The sequence below is a fragment of the Hemiscyllium ocellatum genome, chromosome 44, assembly GCF_020745735.1.
Source record: "Hemiscyllium ocellatum isolate sHemOce1 chromosome 44, sHemOce1.pat.X.cur, whole genome shotgun sequence".
NCBI lineage: Eukaryota > Metazoa > Chordata > Chondrichthyes > Orectolobiformes > Hemiscylliidae > Hemiscyllium > Hemiscyllium ocellatum.
The window spans coordinates 7,862,333-7,882,080 of record NC_083444.1 but is presented as its reverse complement, the minus strand read 5'-3'; the positions used below and the strand labels follow the sequence as shown (position 1 = coordinate 7,882,080).

General features: G+C 49.6%; 1 protein-coding gene and 5 non-coding genes across 6 annotated transcripts in view; all 6 read right to left on the bottom strand.

The window, feature by feature from the left end:
* The window catches only part of LOC132835355 (myelin-oligodendrocyte glycoprotein-like), a 315,935-nt gene that overhangs the window by 173,212 nt on the left and 122,975 nt on the right, over positions 1–19,748 (bottom strand). The gene's annotated exons all lie outside the window — the stretch shown is intronic.
* Positions 1,647–1,719, bottom strand: trnak-cuu (transfer RNA lysine (anticodon CUU)). The gene has a single exon. It is a non-coding gene; the product is annotated as a tRNA-Lys (tRNA).
* On the bottom strand, positions 5,527–5,599 carry trnak-cuu (transfer RNA lysine (anticodon CUU)). The gene has a single exon. It is a non-coding gene; the product is annotated as a tRNA-Lys (tRNA).
* On the bottom strand, positions 8,640–8,712 carry trnak-cuu (transfer RNA lysine (anticodon CUU)). Its single transcript has one exon. It is a non-coding gene; the product is annotated as a tRNA-Lys (tRNA).
* On the bottom strand, positions 17,071–17,143 carry trnan-guu (transfer RNA asparagine (anticodon GUU)). The gene has a single exon. It is a non-coding gene; the product is annotated as a tRNA-Asn (tRNA).
* trnak-cuu (transfer RNA lysine (anticodon CUU)) lies at positions 17,351–17,423 on the bottom strand. Its single transcript has one exon. It is a non-coding gene; the product is annotated as a tRNA-Lys (tRNA).

Genomic DNA, 19,748 nt, shown 5'->3' with positions numbered 1-19,748 from the left:
TGCATATCGCCCAAAGTGGGGCTCGAACCTGCGATTAAGAGTCTCATGCTCGACCGACTGAGCTGGCCGGGCCTCGCCCCGGCCTCGGTCACTCCTGCTGTCGGGGGAATTACCTTTTTCCCATATATTCACTACAAACTCACAAATCCACAGAGAGAAAGGGAGTGACTCTCAGAGTCTGAGTCTACATGCCAGCAAGTCACTCAGTTCAAGGGACAATTAGGAACACGGTAACAGTTTCTGGCTTCACCAGGCGACGCCCCCATCTCATGAACCATCACCAACCTCATCCATTCCCTTGTAAGGTCAGGAGAGATCATCCACAGCTGCCCTCCAGGAGGCCACTCTCTGTGAACTTGCAATTAACTGACTCTCTGCTGCCCCTGTCTGGGACCTGGATACAAATCCCAGGTCTGCCATCAGCTTTTCTCTGAACAAAAAAAATGATTGACCAAACACAGCCCTATCTTGTGAAGGCGTAGCTCCAATCAAACACACTGCACTGACAAACCACAAATACCTGCAGCAGCTCAACCTGCTGTTTATATTTGCAAAATGTCTTTCTGCCACTTGATGTCACAGGAAGAAAGTGAGGACTGCAGATGCTGGAGATCAGAGTCAAAAGGCGTTGGTGCTGGAAAAGCACAGCAGTATCCGAGGAGTGGGAGAATCGACTTTTCGAGCATCAGCACTTCGTTTTGAGTTGGGGCTGTGAGACTGGGCCCAGCACCATGAGAGAAAGCGCAACGAATGCACCCAGGATTGAACCGGGGATAGTATGCATCGGAGGCGGATGTGATAACCAGGAAACAACAGAAACTTCACAAGCACTGCCGCTTCATACGTGCCCTTTTCGGCTTGGAGGCATCCCTGTGAGTCACTGTGAACAGGTCAAATCTCAGAAAGAGCTGTGACACACCTCCTGACATCAGTTGTGAAAGAGGTAGACATTCTCTTTTGAGCAGATAGACGGAGCATTTCACTTCCGGCCAGCTGCTTTGACGACTGCAATTGTCCTCCATACCCAGTGAGGTCTGGACTGTGTCAGAAAGACATTTAGCAAATTGAAACAGCAGGTTTAGCTGCTGCAGGTATTCATGGTTTGTCAGTGCAGTGTGTTTGTAGCTGTGCCTTCACAAGATAGAGTTAAAAATCTCACAACACCAGGGTATTGTCCAACAGGTTTATTTGCAAGCAATGGCTGTTGAGTTCTGCTCCTTCATCAGGGAGCTGTGGAGCAGGATCGTAAGACACAGAATTTATAGCAAAAGATCACAGTGTCATGCAACTGAAAGAATATATTGAACAAACCTAGATTGGTGTTAAGTCACTCCCAGGAGGTCAACAATACCCTCCGGTACAACTCCTCCATTTCCAGGACCTCTGCCCTTGAACCCCACCTCACCAACCAGTGAGGACTGCAGATGCTGGAGATCAGAGTGGATGAGTGTGATGCTGGAAAAGCACAGCAGGTCAGGCAGCGTCCGAGGAGCAGGAGAATCGGGGTTTCGGGCAAAAGCCCTTCACCAGGAACCCGAGAGTATTGAGCCTCCTGATTGACTCAGAGCAGTGAAAGATCAGGGCGCGTCCAAATGGGAGAGAGCTGTTGTTCGGGAATGTGTGTGTGTTTTAAAAGGGGAGCCCATCGCCCAACGTGGGGCTCGAACCCACGACCCTGAGATTAAGAGTCTCATGCTCTACCGACTGAGCTAGCCGGGCTACGCGAATGCATGGCCTTCTACTGCTGTGGGGGGAATTGGCAATTACCTTTTTCCCATGTACTCACTGCAAACACACAGATCCACAGAGAGAGAGATGTAGAGAGAGAGAGTGACTCTCAGAGCCTGAGTCTACACAACTCTGTGTCGCCAGCAAGTCACTCTGTGAGATTTGGCCCACTTCCATGAAGGAGGGGAAAAACATAAGATAAAGCACGTTGACAGCATCCAGGATCGAATTGAGAACCGTACACGGAGGAGGCGAACGTGACAACCACTACACCATGGAAGCTTCACAAGTGCCTGACCTTTGTACATGTCATTTCTGGCTTGGAGTCACCCCTGTGATTCACTGTGAACAGGTCAAATCTCTGAGCAAGAGCTGGGACACACCTCCTGACATCACTTGTGAAAGAGGTAGACTTTCCTCTTTTGGGCAGATAGATGGAGCATTTCACTTCCTGCCAGATGCTTTGACGAGTGCTTTTGACCTCCATACCCAGTGAGGTCTGTGCTGTGTCATCAAGTGTCAGAAAGACATTTAGCAAATTGAAACAGCAGGTTTAGCTGCTGCAGGTATTTATGGTTTGTCAGTGCAGTGTGGTTGTAGCTGTGCCTTCACAAGGTAGAGTTAAAAATCTCACAACACCAGGATGTAGTCCAACAGGTTTATTTGCAAGCAATGGCTGTTGAGTTCTGCTCCTTCATCAGGGCGCTGTGGAGCAGGATCATAAGACACAGAATTTATAGCAAAAGATCACAGTGTCATGCAACTGAAAAAATATATTGAACACACCTAGATTGTTGTTAAGTCTTTCATCATTGAGAAAGGGTTGCAGGTTTCGGGTCAGTAATATGTAAATCCCAGAACTTCTTTGAACTCACATTCTCGACATAGCAAGGTTTTATATACATATAAAGATGAATTTTCAGCTCAGACAATGCATTGAAGGTGTGAAGTTAGAGTCTGTCTGTAACAAAAACCATTCAAAAGCCATTGCTTCCAAATACCCCTATCTCAGATACCTTCCTCCACTTCCTGGACCTCTCCATCTCCATATCCTGTGACTTACACAAAGCGGGCATCCACTTCAAACCAACCAACTCCCACCCCGCCTCCTGTAAAAGTGCAATCCATCAGTCCCAATTTCTCTGCCTCCACCGCATCTGCTCCCAGAAGAATCAATTCCACTCCAGAACATTTCAGATGACCTCTTACTTCAAGGACCATAATTTTCCCTCCCAGGAGGTCAATGATGTCCTTCAGTGCAACTTCTCCACTGCCCGCACCTCTGCCCTTGAACCCCACCTCTCCAACTGCAACAAGGATAGAAACTCCCTTGTCCTCACCTTCCACCTCACCAATCTCTGAATACAATGCATCATCCTCCACCATTTCCATCAACTACAGTCAGACTTCACCACCAGAGATATAGTTCCCTCTTTACCTTTTTCAGCACTCTGCACCAAGCATTCCTTTCCTTGTTAGGTCTACGCCCCCCATCAACCCATCCACTACTCCCGGCACCTTCCCTTGCCACTTCAAGAGGTGTAGAATCTGCACCTACAACTCCCCACTCATCTCCATCCAAGGGCTTTAAGGATCCTTCCACATCTGATAGAGATTTTCCTGCACATCCAAACACCTCATCTGCTGTGTCCATTGCTCTCGATGTGGTCTCCTCTACATTGGGGAGACAGGATGTCAACTTGTGGCATGTCCCAGAGAGCATCTGTGGGACACACACACTAAATAACTGCGCCTTCCTGTGGCCAACCACTTCAACTACGCTCCCACTCCGCCAATGACATGCAAGTCCTGGCCCTTCTCCACTGCTAAATCCCAGCCACCCAACGACTGCAGGAAGAACGCTTCATCTTCTGCCTTGGGACGCTCTGACCACACACAATCAATGTCAATTTCAACAGTTTTCAAATCTCCCCTCCCACCCACCTAATCCCAGATCCAACCCTCCATTCGGCACCGCCCTCTTGAACTGTCCTATATGTCCATCTTCCTTCCCACCTATCTGCTCCACATACTGCTCCGGCCTAACACCATCACCTACCACTTCATCTACCTATCGCATTCTCAGCTACCTTACTCCCCCAAGCCTCACTCCCCCTCCCATTTATCTCTCTGACCCCATGGGCCCTACATTCCTGATGAAGAGCTAATGCTTGAAATGTTGACTCACCTGCTCCTCAGATGCCACCTGACCTGTTGTGCTTTTCACCAACACCTTGCACCCTGGCCTCAGGGTCACGTGGACCATCTCAGACACATTCCTCCACTTCCACATACTTTAACCCTTTCCCATGATTTCATGCTCTTTATTTTCCATATAAGCAGGGCTCCTGGAGACTTGAACAAAGTGTCTTTCCCATCCTGTCATCCAACTCGACCCTCCTCCAAATGAGCTGTTTGAACTCCCCAATGGGGACGCAGCTTCTTTTGGCATTCATTCAGAAGATCATTCTGCCCATTTAGTCCATGCTGGTGGGGGATGGTGGAGGGGTTCTCGCTGAGGAGCTGGTTAAATGGGAATGGACAGCAACATGAGCCGGTGGGAGGTGTGCAAAGGCAGCGCTGAGTGAGTGAGAAACCCCCTTAGTGTCTGTGTGGACTGTGTGTGTAACTGTGTGTGTATATAAGACTGTGTGTGTGTGTGTGTGTGTGTGTGTATGAGACTGTGTGTGTGTATATGAGACTGTGTGTTTGTGTGTGAGACTGTGTCTGTGAGACTGTGTGTATATGAGACTGTGTGTGAGAGACTGTGTGTGTGAGAGAGAAACTGTGTGTGTGAATGAGACTGTGTGTGTGTGTGAGACTGTGTGTGTGAGAGAGAGAAAGAGAGTTGAAGTGTGATGCCCAGTTCAATGTAATAGTTGAGGGCCCCCTTGGTGGCCTGGCTGCAAAAAGCACATTGCTCAAGTCTCCTGGACCCCTGATTGGCGAGACGGGGTCCTTCAGTCCAGAGGTGGGAATAAAGCATCATTGTTTGTGTTCATTTGTGCACTGATGGGGGGGGGGGGTGCTGACAAAGCAACAGGCTGGAATGTGGGTGAGTGAGAGAGTTTGATAGAAGTCTGTGTGAACAGAGAGGTGTGTGCAGACACTGACTGGACTGAGCTTTCGTGAACATTGAGCACGAAATGGGGGGGTTAGTATGTGTCAGGCTGGCCGAGCGGTCTCAGGTGCTGATTTAAGCTGCTGTTTGTCTTTGAACTGACGGTTTGAGTCTCACTCCTGATTGTGTGCGTTTAATTTTTTGTAAACTCAGAAACGAATTGGAGTGTGAGCTTGTGATAAAACTGACCCCCAACCCACCCCCACCCCCCAAGGCACCAGCTGCTGGGTAGTCAGACTCGCTTCCCCTGCCCCAGGCGGGTTTACAGAGCCACAGGTTACAGTCTGTGTCTGTGAGTGAGTGCAGCCTCTGTGTGTACGGTTCTGACCCTCCCCCAGTGTCGATGGGAAAGGCAGCAGCACTGGGTAATGGAGCTCTCAGTGAAACGAGCGGCTGCAGAGAGAGAGAGTCTGTGTGTCGCTGCACTCCATCAGACTGCAGGGAGAAAGGAGGAGAAAGTGAGGACTGCAGATGCTGGAGATCAGAGTGGATGAGTGTGATGCTGGAAAAGCACAGCAGGTCAGGCAGCGTCCGAGGAGCAGGAGAATCGACGTTTCGGGCAAAAGCCCTTCACCAGGAACCCGAGAGTATTGAGCCTCCTGATTGACTCAGAGCAGTGAAAGATCAGGGCGCGTCCAAATGGGAGAGAGTGTGTGTGTGTTAAAAGCGGAGCACACCGCCCAACGTGGGGCTCGAAACCACGACCCTGAGATTAAGAGTGTCAGGCTCTACCGACTGAGCTAGCCGGGCCACGCCAACCGTTGGTCGCGCCACGCCAACACCTTTCCTCCTACTGCTGTGGGGGGAATTGGCAATTACCTTTTTTCCCATGTACTCACTGCAAACACAGATCCACAGAGAGAAAGAGATGCAGAGAGAGAGAGTGACTTTCAGAGCTTGAGTCTACATAGCTCTGTGTCGCTAGCAAGCCACTCAGTTCAAGGGGCAATTAGGGACGGGTAACACCCTCTGGCCTCACCAGGCGACCCCCCATCTCATGAACCATCATCAACCTCATCCATTCCCTTGTAAGGTCAGGAGAGAGCATCCGCAACTGCTCTCCAGGAGTCCACTCTCTGTGAACTTGCAGTTATCTGACTCTCTGCTGCCCTTGTCTGGGACCTGGATACAAATCCCAGATCTACCATTAGCTTTTCTCTGAATAAAATAACGATTGACCAGATCTCAGTCTGGTACAACCTGTGAACCTGCCCAAACACGGCCTTATCTTGTGAAGGAGTTTCTCCAATCAAACACATTTCACTGACAAACCACAAATACCTGCAGCAGCTCAACCTGCTGTTTCTATTTGCAAGATGTCTTTCGGCCCCTTGATGACACAGGGAGAAAGTGAGGACTGCAGATGCTGGAGATCAGAGTCAAAAGGCGTGGTGCTGGAAAAGCACAGGCGGTCAGGCAGCATCCCAGGAGTGGGAGAATCGACATTTCGAACATGAACCCTTCATCAGGAATGAGGGGGGTTGGGGCTGTGAGATTTGGCCCAGGTCCATGAAGGAGGGGAAACACTTAAGATAAAACGCGATGTTCCCACCCAGGATCAAATCGGGGACCTGTCGCGCGTGCGGCAAACGTGATAACCGCGAGGAATCTTCACCAGTGCTTCAGCTTCGTACATACCCCTTCCGACTTGGAGTCACCCCTGTGATTCACTGTGAACAGGTCAAATCTCTGAGCAAGAGCTGGGACACACCTCCTGACATCAGTTGTGAAAGAGGTAGACTTTCCTCTTTTGAGCAGATAGATAGATCATTTCACTTCCGGCCAGATGCTTTGACGAGTGCTTTTGTCCTCCATACCCAGTGAGGTCTGTACTGTGCCATCAAGTGTCAGAAAGACATTTAGCAAATTGAAACAGCAGGTTTAGCTGCTGCAGGTATTTATGGTTTGTCAGTGCAGTGTGTTTGTAGCTGTGCCTTCACAAGATAGAGTTAAAAATCTCACAACACCAGGGTATTGTCCAACAGGTTTATTTGCAAGCAATGGCTGTTGAGTTCTGCTCCTTCATCAGGGAGCTGTGGAGCAGGATCATAAGACACAGAATTTATAGCAAAAGATCACAGTGTCATGCAACTGAAAGAATACATTGAACAAACTTAGATTGGTGTTAAGTCTTTCATCATTCAGAAAGGGTTGCAGGTTTCGGGTCAGTAATATGTAAATCCCAGAACTTGTTTGAACTCTCATTCTTGAGATAGCAAGGTTTTATATACATATAAAGGTGAATTCTCAGCTGAGACAATGCATTGAAGGTGTGAGGTTAGAGTCTGTCTGTATCAAAAGCCATTCAAAAGCCATTGCTTCCAAATACCCCTATCTCAGACACCTTCCTCCCACTTCCTGGACCTCTCCATCTCCATCTCCATATCCTGTGACTGACTCAAAGTGGGCATCCACTTCAAACCAACCAACTCCCACCCCGCCTCCTGTAGAACTGCAACCCATCAGTCCCAATTTCTCTGCCTCCACCGCATCTGCTCCCAGAAGAATCAAGTCCACTCCTGAACATCCCAGATGACCTCCTACTTCAAGGACCATAATTGTCACTCCCAGGAGGCCAACAATACCCTCCGGTACAACTCCTCCATTTCCCGCACCTCTGCCCTTGAACCCCACCTCTCCAACTGCAACAAGGATAGAAACCCTTTTGTCCGCACCTTCCACCTCACCAATCTCTGAATACAATGCATCATCCTCCACCATTTCTGCCACCTACAGTCAGACTTCAGCACCAGAGGTATAGTTATGAGACTGTGTGTGTGTGTGTGTATGAGACTCTGTGTGTGTGTGTGTGAGACTGTGTGTGTGTGAGAGAGGTGTGGTGCCCAGTTCAATGTAATAGTGTAGGGCCCCCCTAGTGGCCAGGCTGTGAAAAGCATATTGCTCAAGTCTCACTGAGCCCTGCTGCAAGATTTGATTTGCGAGACGGGGTCCTTCAGGACAGAGGGGGAACAAAGCATCATTGTTTGTGTACATTTGTACCGGAGAGGGGCAGACAAAGTAACAGGCTGGAATGTGGGTGAGTGAGAGAGTTTGATAGAAGTCTGTGTGAACAGAGAGGGGTGTGCAGACACTGACTGGACTGAGCCTTCGTGTGAACATTGACAACGGAATGGGGTGGGGTTAGTATGTGTCAGGCTGGCCGAGCGTTCTCAAGTGCTGATTAAAGCTGCAGCTTGTCTTTGAACTGGCGATTTTTGTCTCACTCCTGAATGTGTGCGTTTAATTTTTTTGTCAACTCATAAACGAACTGGAGTGTGAGCTTGTGATAAAACTGACCCCCAGCCCACCCCACCCCCCAAGGCACCTGCTGCTGGGGAGTCAGACTCGCTTCCCCTGCCCCAGGCGGGTTTACAGAGCCGCAGGTTACAGTCTGTGTCTGTGAGAGAGTGCAGCCTCTGGTGTGTACGGCCCAGACCCTCCCCCAGTGTCGATGGTAAAGGCAGCAGCACTGGGTAATGGAGCTCTCAGTGAAGCGAGCGGCTGCAGAGAGAGGGAGAGTCTGTGTGTCGCTGCACTCCATCAGACTGCAGCTAGCAATTCGGAGAAAGTGAGGACTGCAGATGGTGGCGATCAGAGTGGAAGTGTGTGGTGCTGGAAAAGCACCGCAGGTCAGGCAGCATCCGAGAAGCAGGAGAGTCGACGTTTCAGGCAGAAGCCCTTCACCAGGAACCCGAGAGTATTGAGCTCCTGATTGACTCAGAGCAGTGAAAGATCAGGGCGCGTCCAAATGGGAGAGAGTGTGTGTGTGTGTTTTAAAAACGGAGTCCACCGCCCAACGTGGGGCTCGAACCCACGACCCTGAGATTAAGAGTCCCATGCTCTACCGACTGAGCTAGCCGGGCGTCCCTCCCGTCGTTTCTCTTACTGCTGTGGGGGGAATTGGCAATTACCTTTATCCCATGTTCTCACTGCAAACACACAGATCCACAGAGAGAGAGATGTAGAGAGAGAGAGAGAGTGACTCTCAGAGCCTGAGTCTACATAGCTCTGCGTCGCCAGCAAGCCACTCAGTTCAAGGGGCAATTAGGGACGGGTAACACCCTCTGGCCGCACCAGGCGATGCCCCCATCCCATGAGCCATCACCAATCTCATCCATTCCCTTGTAAGGTCAGGAGAGAGCATCTGCAACTGCTCTCCAGGAGTCCACTCTCTGTGAACTTGCAGTTATCTGACTCTCTGCTGCCCCTGTCTGGGACCTGGATACAAATCCCAGGTCTACCATTAACTTTTCTCTGAATAAAAAAAAACGATTGACCAGATCTCAGTCTGTTACAAACTGTGAATCTGCCCAAACACAACATTATCTTGTGAAGGTTTGGCTCCAATCAAACACACTGCACTGACACACCACAAATACCTGCAGCAGCTCAACGTGCTGTTTCTTTTTGCAAGATGTCTTTCTGACACTTGATGTCACAGGGAGAAGGTGAGGACTGCAGATGCTGGAGATCAGAGTCAAAAGGCGTGGTGCTGGAAAAGCACAGGCGGTCAGGCAGCATCCCAGGAGTGGGAGAATCGACATTTCGAACATGAACCCTTCATCAGGGAAGAGGGGATGGGGCTGTGAGATTTGGCCCACTTCCATGAAGGAGGGGAAAAACATAAGATAAAGCACGATGACAGCATCCAGGACCGAATTGGGAACTGTACACGGAGGAGGCGAACATGACAACCACTACACCATGGAAACTTCGCAAATGCCTGATCTTTATACATGTCATTTCTGGCTTGGAGTCACCCCTGTGATTCACTGTGACCAGGTCAAATCTGGTGACTGTGTGTGTGAGACTGTGTGTGTGTGTGTGTGTGTGAGACTGTGTGTGTGTGAGAGACGCTGTGTGTGTGTGTGTGTGTGTGTGTGTGAGAGAGAGAGAGAAAGAGTGGGTCCCAGTTCAATGTAATAGTGTAGGGACCCCTCGTGGCCGGGCTGTGAAAAGCACATTGCTCAAGTCTCCCGGACCCCCGCTGCAAGATTTGATTGGCGAGACGGGTCCTCCAGTCCAGAGGTGGGAATAAAGCATCATTTTTTGATTACATTTGTACACAAGGTGGGGGGGGGGGGCGGGGTTACGGTGACTAAGCAACAGGCTGGAATGTGGGTGAGTGAGAGAGTTTGATAGAAGTCTGTGTGAACAGAGAGGTGTGTGCAGACACTGACTGCACTGAGCCTTCATGTGAAGATTAAGCACGAAATGGGGTGGGGTTAGTATGCGTCAGGCTGGCCGAGCGGTCTCAGGTGCTGATTTAAGCTGTAGCTTGTCTTTGAACTGACGGTTTTTGTCTCACTCCAGATTGTGTGGGTTTAAATTTTTTGTCAACTCATAAACGAACTGGAGTGTGAACTTGTGATAAAACTGACCCCCAACCCACCCCCCAAGGCACCTGCTGCTGGGGATTCATCCTCGCTTTTTACAGAGACGCAGGTTACTATTTGTGAGTGAGTGCAGCCTCTGTGTGTACGGTTCTGAACCTCCCCCAGTGTCGATGGGAAAGGCAGCAGCACTGGGTAATGGAGCTCTCAGTGAAGCGAGCGGCTGCAGAGAGAGAGAGAGAGTCTGTGTGTCGCTGCACTCCATCAGACTGCAGGGAGAAATGAGGAGAAAGTGAGGACTGCAGATGCTGGAGATCAGAATGGATGAGTGTGATGCTGGAAAAGCACAGCAGGTCAGGCAGCGTCCGAGGAGCAGGAGAATCGACGTTTCGGGCAAAAGCCCTTCACCAGGAACCCGAGAGTATTGAGCCTCCTGATTGACTCAGAGCAGTGAAAGATCAGGGCGCGGACAAATGGGAGAGAGCTGTTGTTCGGGAATGTGTGTGTGTGTTTTAAAAAGGGCGCCCATCGCGGGGCTCGAACCCACGACCCTGAGATTAAGAGTCTCATACCCCACAGACTGAGCGAGCCGGACCACGCGAACGCATTTCCTTCTACTGCTGTGGGGGGAATGGGCAATTACATGTTTTCCCATGCACTCACTGCAAACACAGATCCACAGAGAGAAAGAGATGAAGAGAGAGAGAGAGAGTGAGTCTACATAGCTCTGTGTCGCCAGCAAGCCACTCAGTTCAAGGGGCAATTAGGGACTGGTAAAACCCTCTGGCCTCACCAGGCGACCCCCCCATCTCATGAACCATCATCAACCTCATCCATTCCCTTGTCAGGTCAGGAGACAGCATCCGCAACTGCTCTCCAAGAGTCGACTCTCTGTGAACTTGCAGTTATCTGACTCTCTGCTGCCCTTGTCTGGGAACTGGGTACAAATCCCAGATCTACCATTAGCTTTTCTCTGAATAAAAAAACGATTGACCAGATCTCAGTCTGGTACAACCTGTGAACCTGTCCAAACACGGCCTTATCTTGTTAAGGTATAGCTGCAATCAAACACACTGCACTGACAAACCACAAATACATGCAGCAGCTCAACCTGCTGTTTATTTTTGCAAGATGTCTTTCGGCCCCTTGATGACACAGGGAGAAAGTGAGGACTGCAGATGCTGGAGATCAGAGTCAAAAGGCGTGGTGCTGGAAAAGCACAGGAGGTCAGGCAGTGCGAGAATCGACATTTCGAACATGAACCCTTCATCAGGAAAGAGGGGGTTGGGGCTGTGAGATTTGGCCCACTTCCATGAAGGAGGGGAAACACGTAAGATAAAACGCGATGTTCCCACCCAGGATCGAATTGCGGACCTGTCGCGCGTGCGGCAAACGTGATAACCGTGAGTAAACTTCACGACTGCTTCAGCTTCGTACATGCCCCTTCCGACTTGGAGGCACCCCTGTGATTCACTGCGAACAGATCAAATCTCTGAGCAAGAGCTGGGACACACCTCCTGACTTCAGCTGTGAAAGAGGTAGACTTTCCTCTTTTGAGCAGATAGATGTAGCATTTCACTTCCGGCCAGATGCTTTGACGAGTGCTTTTGACCTCCATACCCAGTGAGGTCTGGACTGTGCCATCAAGTGTCAGAAAGACATTTAGCAAATTGAAACAGCAGGTTTAGCTGCTGCAGGTATTTATGGTTTGTCAGTGCAGTGTGTTTGTAGCTGTGCCTTCACAAGATAGAATTAAAATTCTCACAACACCAGGATATAGTCCAACAGGTTTATTTGGAAGCAATGGCTGTTGAGTTCTGCTCCTTCATCAGGGAGCTGTGGAGCAGGATCGTAAGAAACCGAATTTACAGCAAAAGATCACAGTGTCATGCAACTGAAAGAATATATTGAACAAACTTAGATTGGTATTAAGTCTTTCATCATTCAGAGAGGGTTGCAGGTTTCGGGTCAGTAATATCTAAATCCCAGAACTTTTTTGAACTCACATTCTCGAGATGACAAGGTTTTATATATATATATACATATATACACACACATAAAGGTGAATTCTCAGCTCAGACAATGCATTGAAGGTGTGAGATCAGAGTCTGTCTGTGTCAAAAGTCATTGCTTCCAAATACCCCTATCTCAGACACCTTCCTCCACTTCCTGGACCTCTCCATCTCCATATCCTGTGACTGACACAAAGTGGACATCCACTTCAAACCCACCAACTCCCACCGCGCCTCCTGTAAAACTGCAACCCATCAGTCCCAATTTCTCTGCCTCCACCGCATCTGCTCCCAGAAGAATCAATTCCACTCCAGAACATTCCAGATGACCTGCTAATTCAAGGACCATAATTTTCCCTCCGAGGAGGTCAATGATGCCCTCCAGTACAACTGCTCCACTTCCTACACCTCTGCCCTTGAACCCCACCTCTCCAACCGCAACAAGGATAGAAACCCCCTTGTGCTCACCTTCCACCTCACCAATCTCTGAATACAATGCCTCCACCATTTCTGTCACCTACAGTCAGACTTCACCACCAGAGACATAGTTATGAGTCTGTGTGTGTGTGTGAGAGAGACTCTGTGTGTGTGTGTGTGTGTGTGTGTGTGAGAGAGAGAGAGAGAGAGAGAGAGAGAGAGAGAGAGAGAGAGAGATGAAGTGTGATGCCCAGTTCAATGTCATAGTTGAGGGCCCCCCTAGTGGCCGGGCTGTGAAAAGCATATTGCTCAAGTCTCACTGAGCCCTGCTGCAAGATTTGATTGGCGAGACTGGGTCCTTCAGGACAGAGGGGGAACAAAGCATCATTGTTTGAGTATATTTGTACCGGAGAGGGGCAGACAAAGTAATAGGCTGGAATGTGGGTGAGTGAGAGAGTTTGATAGAAGTCTGTGTGAACAGAGAGGTGTGTGCAGACACTGACTGGACTGAGCCTTCGTGTGAAGATTGAACACGGAATGGGTTGGGGTTAGTATGTGTCAGACTGGCCGAGCGGTCTCAGGTGCTGATTTTAAGCTGCAGTTTGTCTTTGAACTGGCGATTTTTGTCTCACTCCTGATTGTGTGCGTTTAATTTTTTGTCAACTCATAAACGAACTGGAGTGTGAGCTTGTGATAAAACTGACCCCCAACCCACCAAGGCACCTGCTGCTGGGGAGTCAGACTCGCTTCCCCTGCCCCTGGCGGGTTTACAGAGCCGCAGGTTACAGTTTGTGTCTGTGAGTGAGTGCAGCCTTCATCCTCCCGCAGTGTCGGTGGGAAAGGCAGCAGCACTGGGTAATGGAGCTCTCAGTGAAGTGAGCGGCTGTAGAGAGAGAGAGAGTCTGTGTGTCGCTGCACTCCATCAGACTGCAGCTAGTAATTAGGGAAAAGTGAGGACTGCAGATGCTGGAGATCAGAGTGGAAGTGTGTGGTGCTGGAAAAGCACAGCAGGTCAGGCAGCATCCGAGGAGCAGGAGAGTCGACGTTTCGGGCAGATGCCCTTCACCAGGAACCCGAGAGTATTGAGCCTCCTGATTGACTCAGAGCAGTGAAAGATCAGGGCTCATCCAAATGGGAGAGAGCTGTTGTTCGGGAATGTGTGTGTGTTTTAAAATTGGAGCCCATCGCCCAACGTGGGGCTCGAACCCACGACCCTGAGATTTAGATTCTCATGCTTCACCAACGGAGCTGGCCGGGCCTCGCTCCCGCCTTTCCGCCTACTACTGTGGGGGGAATTGGCAATTACTTTTTTCCCTTGCACTCACTGCAGACACAGATCCACAGAGAGAAAGAGATGTAGAGAGAGAGAGTGACTCTCAGAGCCTGAGTCGACATAACTCTGTGTCGCCAGCAAGCCACTCAGTTCAAGGGGCAATTAGGGACGGGTAACACCCTCTGGCCTCACCAGGTGACACCCCCATCTCATGAACCATCACCAACCTCATCCATTCCCTTGTAAGGTCAGGAGAGAGCATCCGCAACTGCTCTCCAAGAGTTCACTCTCTGTGAACTTGCAGTTATCTGACTCTCTGCTGCCCCTGTCTGGGACCTGGATGCAATTCCCAGGTCTACCATTAGCTTTTCTCTGAATAAAAATAAGATTGACCAGATCTCTGTTACAGCCTGTGAACCTGCCCAAACACAGCCCTATCTTGTGAAGGCGTAGCTCCAATCAAACACACTGCACTGACAAACTACAAATACCTGCAGCAGCTCAACCTGCTGTTTCTTTTTGCAAGATGTCTTTCGGCCACTTGATGTCACAGGGAGAAGGTGAGGACTGCAGATGCTGGAGATCAGAGTCAAAAGGCGTTGGTGCTGGAAAAGCGCAGGCGGTCAGGCAGCATCCCAGGAGTGGGAGAATCGACATTTCGAACATGAATCCTTCATCAGGAATGAGGGGATGGGGCTGTGAGATTTGGCCCAGTTCCATGAAGGAGGAGAAAAACATAAGACAAAGCACGATGACAGCATCCAGGAACGAATTGGGAACGGTTCACGGAGGAGGCGAACATGGCAACCACTACACCATGGAAACTTCACAAATGCCTGATCTTTGTACATGTCATTTCTGGCTTGGAGTCACCCCTGTGATTCACTGTGACCAGGTCAAATCTCTGAGCAAGAGCTGGGACACACTTCCTGACATCAGTTGTGAAACAGGTAGACTTTCTCTTTTGGGCAGATAGATGGAGCATTTCACTTCCGGCCAGATGCTTTGACGAGTGCTTTTGACCTCCATACCCAGTGAGGTCTGTGCTGTGCCATCAAGTGTCAGAAAGACGTTTAGCAAATTGAAACAGCAGGTTTAGCTGCTGCAGGTATTTGTGGTTTGTCAGTGCAGTGTGTTTGTAGCTGTGCCTTCACAAGATAGAGTTAAAAATCTCACAACACCAGGGTATTGTCCAACAGGTTTTTTTGCAAGCAATGGCTGTTGAGTTCTGCTCCTTCATCAGGGAGCTGTGGAGCAGGATCGTAAGACACCGAATTTACAGCAAAAGATCACAGTGTCATGCAACTGAAAGAATATATTGAACAAACTTAGATTGGTATTAAGTCTTTCATCATTCAGAGAGGGTTGCAGGTTTCGGGTCAGTAATATGTAAATCTCAGAACTTCTTTGAACTCACATTCTCGAGATAACAAGGTTTTATATATATATAAAGGTGAATTCTCAGCTCAGACAATGCATTGAAGGTGTGAGATTAGAGTCTGTCTGTGTCAAAAGTCATTGCTTCCAAATACCCCTATCTCAGACACCGTTCTCCACTTCCTGGACCTCTCCATCTCCATACCCTGTGACTGACACAAAGTGGACATCCACTTCAAACCCACCAACTCCGTCCCCGCCTCCTGTAAAACTGCAACCCATCAGTCCCAATTTCTCTGCCTCCACCGCATCTGCTCCCAGAAGAATCAAGTCCACTCCAGAACACTCCTGATGACCTCTTACTTCAAGGACCATAATTTTCCCTCCCAGGAGGTCAACGATGCCCTCCAGTACAACTGCTCCACTTCCCACACCTCTGCCCTTGAACCCCAACTCTCCAACCGCAACAAGGATAGAAACCCCCTTGTGCTCACCTTCCACCTCACCAATCTCTGAATACAATGCATCATCCTCCACCATTTCTGTCACCTACAGTCAGACTTCACCACCAGAGACATAGTTATGAGACTGTGTGTGAGAGAGAGACTGTGTGTGTGTGTGTGTGTGTGTGTGTGTGAGAGAGAGAGAGAGAGAGAGAGAGATATGAAGTGTGATGCCCAGTTCAATGTAATCGTGTAGGGCCCCCCCTAGTGTCCGGGCTGTGAAAAGCACATTGCTCAAGTCTCACTGAGCCCTGCTGCAAGATTTGATTGGCGAGACGGGGTCCTTCAGGGCAGAGGTGGGAATAAAGCATCATTGTTTGTGTACATTTGTACTCAAGGGAGGGTGGGGTGGGGGGGGGGGGTGCTGACAAAACAACAGGCTGGAATGTGGGTGAGTGAGAGAGTTTGATAGAAGTGTGTGTGAACAGAGAGGTGTGTGCAGACACTGACTGGACTCAGCCTTCGTGTGAAGATTGAACACGGAATGGGGTGGGGTTAGTATGTGTCAGGCTGGCCGAGCGGTCTCAAGTGCTGATTTAAGCTGCAGCTTGTCTTTGAACTGACGGTTTTTGTCTCTCTCTTGATTGTGTGCGTTTATTTTTTTTTCTAACCTCATAAATGAACTGGAGTGTGAGCTTGTGATAAAACTGACCCCTAACCCACCCCCACCCCCGCAAGGCACCTGCTGCTGGGGAGTCAGACTCGCTTCCCCTGCCCCAGGCGGGTTTACAGCGCCGCAGGTTACAGTTTGTGTCTGTGAGTGAGTGCAGCCCTCATCCTCCCCCAGTGTCGGTAGGAAAGGCAGCAGCACTGGGTAATGGAGCTCTCAGTGAAGCGAGCGGCTGCAGAGAGAGAGAGAGAGTCTGTGTGTCGCTGCACTCCATCAGACTGCAGGGAGAAATTAGGAGAAAGTGAGGACTGCAGATCAGAGGGAAGTGTGATTAGTTTAGATTACTTACAGTGTGGAAACAGGCCCTTCGGCCCAACAAGTCCACACCGACACGCACGAAGCGCAACCCACCCGCACCCCTACATATACCCCTTGCCTAACACTACGGGCAATTTAGCATGGCCAATTCACCTGAATTGCCCGCACATCTTTGGAAACCGGAGCACCTGGAGGAAACCCACACAGACACGGGGAGAACATGCAAACTCCACACAGTCAGTCGCCTGAGGCGGGAATTGAACCCAGGTCCCTGGTGCTGTGAGGCAGCAGTGCTAACCACTGTGCCACTAAAGACATGGGCGCATACCAAATGGGAGAGAGCTGTTGTTCGGGAATGTGTGTGTGTTTTAAAAGGGGAGCCCATCGCCGGGATCGAACCCACGACCCTGAGATTAACAGTCTCACGCTCTACCGACTGAGCTAGCCGGGCCTTGCCGTAGGTAGTGCTGGAAAAGCACAGCAGGTCAGGCAGCGTCCGAGGAGCAGGAGAATCGGGGTTTCGGGCAAAAGCCCTTCACCAGGAACCCGAGAGTATTGAGCCTTCTGATTGACTCAGAGCAGTGAAAGATCAGGGCGCGTCCAAATGGGAGAGAGCTGTTGTTCGGGAATGTGTGTGTGTTTTAAAAGGGGAGCCCATCGCCCAATGTGGGGCTCGAACCCACGACCCTGAGATTAAGAGTCTTATGCTCTACCGACTGAGCTAGCCGGGCTACGTGAATGCATGGCCTTCTACTGCTGTGGGGGGAATTGGCAATTACCTTTTTCCCATGTCCTCACTGCAAACACACAGATCCACAGAGAGAGAGATGCAGAGAGAGAGAGTGACTCTCAGAGCCTGAGTCTACACAACTCTGTGTCGCCAGCAAGTCACTCTGTGAGATTTGGCCCACTTCCATGAAGGAGGGGAAAAACATAAGATAAAGCACGTTGACAGCATCCAGGATCGAATTGCGAACTGTACACGGAGGAGGCGAACGTGACAACCACTACACCATGGAAACTTCACAAATGCCTGACCTTTGTACATGTCATTTCTGGCTTGGAGTCACCCCTGTGATTCACTGTGAACAGGTCAAATCTCTGAGCAAGAGCTGGGACACACTTCCTGACTTCAGTTGTGAAAGAAGTAAACTTTTCTCTTTTGAGTCATCACAGGCAGATATAATGGAGCATTTCAGTTCCTCCCAGCTGCTTTGACGAGTGCATTTGACCTCCATACCCAGTGAGGTCGGTGCTGTGCCTTAATCTCAGAGAGATATTTTGCAAATAGAAACAGCAGATTGAGCTGCTGCAGGTATTTATGGTTTGTAAGTGCAGTGTGTTTGTAGCTGTGCCTTCACAAGATAGAGTTACAAATCTCACAACACCAGGATATAGTCCAACAGATTTATTTGGAAACAATGTCTGTTGAGTTCTGCGCCTTCATCAGGGAGTTGTGGAGCAGGATCACAAGACACAGAATTTATAGCAAAAGATCAGTGTCATGCAACTGAAAGAATATATTGAACAAACCTAGATTGGTGTTAAGTCTTTCACCATTGAGAAAGGGTTGCAGGTTTCGGAGCAGTAATATGTAAATCCCAGAACTTCTTTGAACTGTCATTCTCGAGATAACAAGGTTTTAAATATATATATAAAGGTGAATTCTCAGCTGAGACAATGCATTGAAGGTGTGAGATTAGAGTCTGTCTGTATCAAAAGCCATTCAAAAGTCATTGCTTCCCAATACCCCTATCTCAGACACCTTCCTCCATGTACTGGACCTCTCCATCTCCATATCCTGTGACTGACACAAAGCGGGCATCCACGTCAAACCCACCAACTCCCACCGCGCCTCCTGTAAAAGTGCAACCCATCAGTCCCAATTTCTCTGCCTCCGCCACATCTCCTCCCAGAATAATCAATTCCACTCCAGAACATCCCAGATGACCTCCTGCTTCAAGGACCATAACCTGCACCTACACCTCCCCACTTGTCTCCATCCAAGGTCCATAAGGATCCTTCCACGTCTGGTAGAGATTTTCCTGCATATCCAAACACCTCATCTGCTGTGTCCATGCACTCGATGTGGTCTCCTTTACATTGGGTAGACAGGATGTCAACTTATGGAATGTCCCAGAGAACAACTGCGGGACACACACACTAAACAACTGTAATGACATGTGGCCAACCACTTCAACTACCCTCCCACTCCGCCAAGGACATGCAAGTCCTGGGTCTTCTCCAATGCCAAATCCCAGCCACCCAATGACTGAAGGAAGAACGCTTCATCTTCTGCCTTGGGACCCTCTGCCCACGCAGACTCAATTTCAATTTCAACAGTTTTCCAATCTCCCTTCCTCCCACCTTATCCCAGATACAACACTCCAACTTGGGGTTGCCCTCTTGAACTTCCTTCCCACCTATCTGCTCCACACACTGCTCCGATCTATCGCCATCACTTTCCGCTTCTCAGCTACCTCCCTCCTCCCCGAGCCCCACTCCCCCTACCATTTATCTCTCAGCCCCAATGGGCCACTGCATTCCTGATGAAGAGCTAATGCTTGAAATGTTGACTCCCCTGCTCCTCGGATGCCACCTGACCTATTGCTCTTTTCACCAACACCTTCCACCCTGACCTCAGGTTCACCTGGACCACCTCAGACACCTTCCTCCGCTTACTGGACCTCCCCATCTCCATTTCTGGCGACTGACTCAATGCAGACATCCACTTCAAACTCAACAACTCCACCCTGCTGCTACCCTTTGACACTGTCTATATCTCTCTCCTGAAATGCTTCACCTCACCACTAATAATTCGCCCTTCCATCCTGCTGGAGGGGAGCTAACTCACAAATCTGGTGGGAAATCATTCAACCTCATTTGATGGACCAGGTGGAATTGTTAAGGACCACGGTGGTGTGCGTGTGTGGGGTAGTGTGCATTAATGGTTTGAGAATATTTTTTCTCCCCCCCCCCCTTCTGACAAAGCAACAAGTTGTAAAATATGTATATGAGAGAGAATGCATTTGATAAATGTGTGTTTGTGTGTGAGT